This window comes from Cryptomeria japonica, unplaced genomic scaffold (genome assembly GCF_030272615.1).
Source record: "Cryptomeria japonica unplaced genomic scaffold, Sugi_1.0 HiC_scaffold_508, whole genome shotgun sequence".
Classification (NCBI taxonomy): domain Eukaryota; kingdom Viridiplantae; phylum Streptophyta; class Pinopsida; order Cupressales; family Cupressaceae; genus Cryptomeria; species Cryptomeria japonica.
Window position 1 is genome coordinate 1 of NW_026729324.1, and position 2,500 is coordinate 2,500.

General features: G+C 65.0%; 1 non-coding gene across 1 annotated transcript; it reads left to right on the forward strand.

The window, feature by feature from the left end:
• The first annotated feature begins 21 nt into the window (after positions 1-21).
• Positions 22-140, forward strand: LOC131872055 (5S ribosomal RNA). The gene has a single exon (XR_009370239.1). It is a non-coding gene; the product is annotated as a 5S ribosomal RNA (ribosomal RNA).
• Positions 141-2,500: the final 2,360 nt, after the last annotated feature.

Below are 2,500 nucleotides of genomic sequence, written 5' to 3' on the forward strand. Positions count from 1 at the left end.
ACACTGCGACAAGCTCATAACGGGTGCGATCATACCAGCGTTAGTGCACCGGATCCCATCAGAACTCCGCAGTTAAGCGCGCTTGGGCCGGAGTAGTACTGGGATGGGTGACCTCCCGGGAAGTCCCGGTGTTGCACCCTTTTTTAGTTTTTCGCCGGGCGTCGCAATGCTATTTGAATAAACCTTTTGCCCGTTTGCGTTCTCGTCGGGGCCGGGCCGGGCCGGGGTGCGCTGCCCGCACTACCGCGCGCGCGGGGGCGACACCGAGCGCGCACCCGAGGCGCCCCGAGCACACAGGCCACGGTGCAACCCGGGCGTTGTGCGCGCACCCCGGTGCGCCCGAGGTGCTGCGCGCGCACCCAGGTGAAATCGGTGTGCACCTCGGCCAGTGCGCGCTCGGTCGAGTCGCGCACGTTGGCCAAGGTGCACGGTGATGTTTCTTACTCTAAGGTTCCGCACCAGACGCCCGGGACAGGTGAGCGAAGCTGGGCGGGGCCGGGTGCGCGGCCGGGGCAGGTGCACGCAGCTGGAGAGAGCTTTGGAGCACACTTCGGAGCGCACCAATGATGCGCTCCATTCAAAAGTTTCCTGAAAAGGCAAAAAAAGTTGAGATTATAGAATTTCCCACTTGAGAGATTGTAAAAAAAAAAAATTTAAAATGAAGGAAACGCGGGTGCCAAGGTGTGCGCAGCCCAGCCCACCCTGGCGAAGGTGCACGCAAGGTGCGCACCCGAGGCAAACCGGACAATTAACCCAACTTTCGACTTCGCGCGCACCTTGGAGCGCACTTCGGAGCGCTCCTTGGTGCGCACCAATCTTGGGCACCTCGGAGTGCACCATGGCGCCCACCAAGGTGCGCACCCGGGGCAAACCGAGCTCCGACTTCGTGCGCACCTTGGAGCGCACGAAAGGTGCGCACCATGGCGCCCACCAAGGTGCGCAGCCCAGCCAAGGCGTGCGCATCAAGGTGCGCACCCTGGCGAAGGTGCGCACCCGGGGCAAACCGAGCTCCGACTTCGTGCGCACCTTGGAGCGCACAAAAGGTGCGCAACCCAGCCAAGGTGTGCGCACCCCGGTCAAACCGAGCTCCGAATCGTGCGCACCAGAGGTGCACGCCATCGTGCGCACCTTGGAGCACACTTCGGAGCCCTCCTTGGTGCGCGCCGATGTTGCGCACCTCGGAGCGCACCCGGGGAAAACAATGCAATTAACCCGACTTTCGACTTCGTGGGCACCTCGGAGCGCTCTCGGGTTCGCACCTCGGAGCACACCGAGGTGCGCACCTTTGATGCGCTGCCTTCACCAATTTCCAGAAAAGGCAAGAAAACATTGAGAAGGTGTGCGCACCGAGGTGCCCACCCTGGCGAAGGTGCACGCGAGGTGCGCACCCGGGGCAAACCGGGCTCCGACTTCGTGCACGCCGCACCTTGGAGCACACTTCGGAGCGCTCCTTGGTGCGCACCAGGGCGCGCAACCCAGCCGAGGTGCCCACCCCGGCGAAGGTGCACGCGAGGTGCGCACCCGGGGCAAACCGGGCTCCGACTTCGTGCACGCCATGGTGCCCACCGCGGCGAAGGTGCACGCGAGGTGCGCACCCGGGGCAAACCGGGCTCCGACTTCGTGCACGCCGCACCTTGGAGCACACTTCGGAGCGCTCCTTGGTGCGCACCATGGTGCCCACCAGGGCGCGCAACCCCGCCGAAGGTGCACGCGAGGTGCGCACCCGGGGCAAACCGGGCTCCGACTTCGTGCACGCCGCACCTTGGAGCACACTTCGGAGCGCTCCTTGGTGCGCACCATGGTGCCCACCAGGGCGCGCAACCCCGTCGAAGGTGCACGCGAGGTGCGCACCCGGGGCAAACCGGGCTCCGACTTCGTGCACGCCATGGTGCGCACCGCGGCGAAGGTGCGCACCCGGGGCAAACCGGGCTCCGACTTCGTGCACGCCGCACCTTGGAGCACACTTCGGAGCGCTCCTTGGTGCGCACCAGGGCGCGCAACCCAGCCGAGGTGCCCACCCCGGCGAAGGTGCACGCGAGGTGCGTACCCGGGGCAAACCGGGCTCCGACTTCGTGCACGCCGCACCTTGGAGCACACTTCGGAGCGCTCCTTGGTGCGCACCATGGTGCCCACCAGGCCGCGCAACCCAGCCAAGGTGTGCGCACCAAGGTGCACGCGAGGTGCGCACCCGGGGCAAACCGGGGTCCGACTTCGTGCACGCCGCACCTTGGAGCACACATCGGGGCGCTCCCGGGTTCGCACCGGCGTTGCGCACCGTGGTGGGCACCTCGGAGCACACCAAGGTGGGCAGCGAGGTGCGCACCTTTGATGCGATGCCTTCACTAATTTCCATAAAAGGCAAAAAAAAAACGAGATTTTAAAATTTCCGTTTTGAAAGATAGTGAGAAAAAGGGAATGCTGGTGCCATCTTGAGCCCGCCCTGGTGCGCAGCCCAGCCAAGGTGTGCGCACCAAGGTGCCCACCCTGGCGAAGGTGCGCG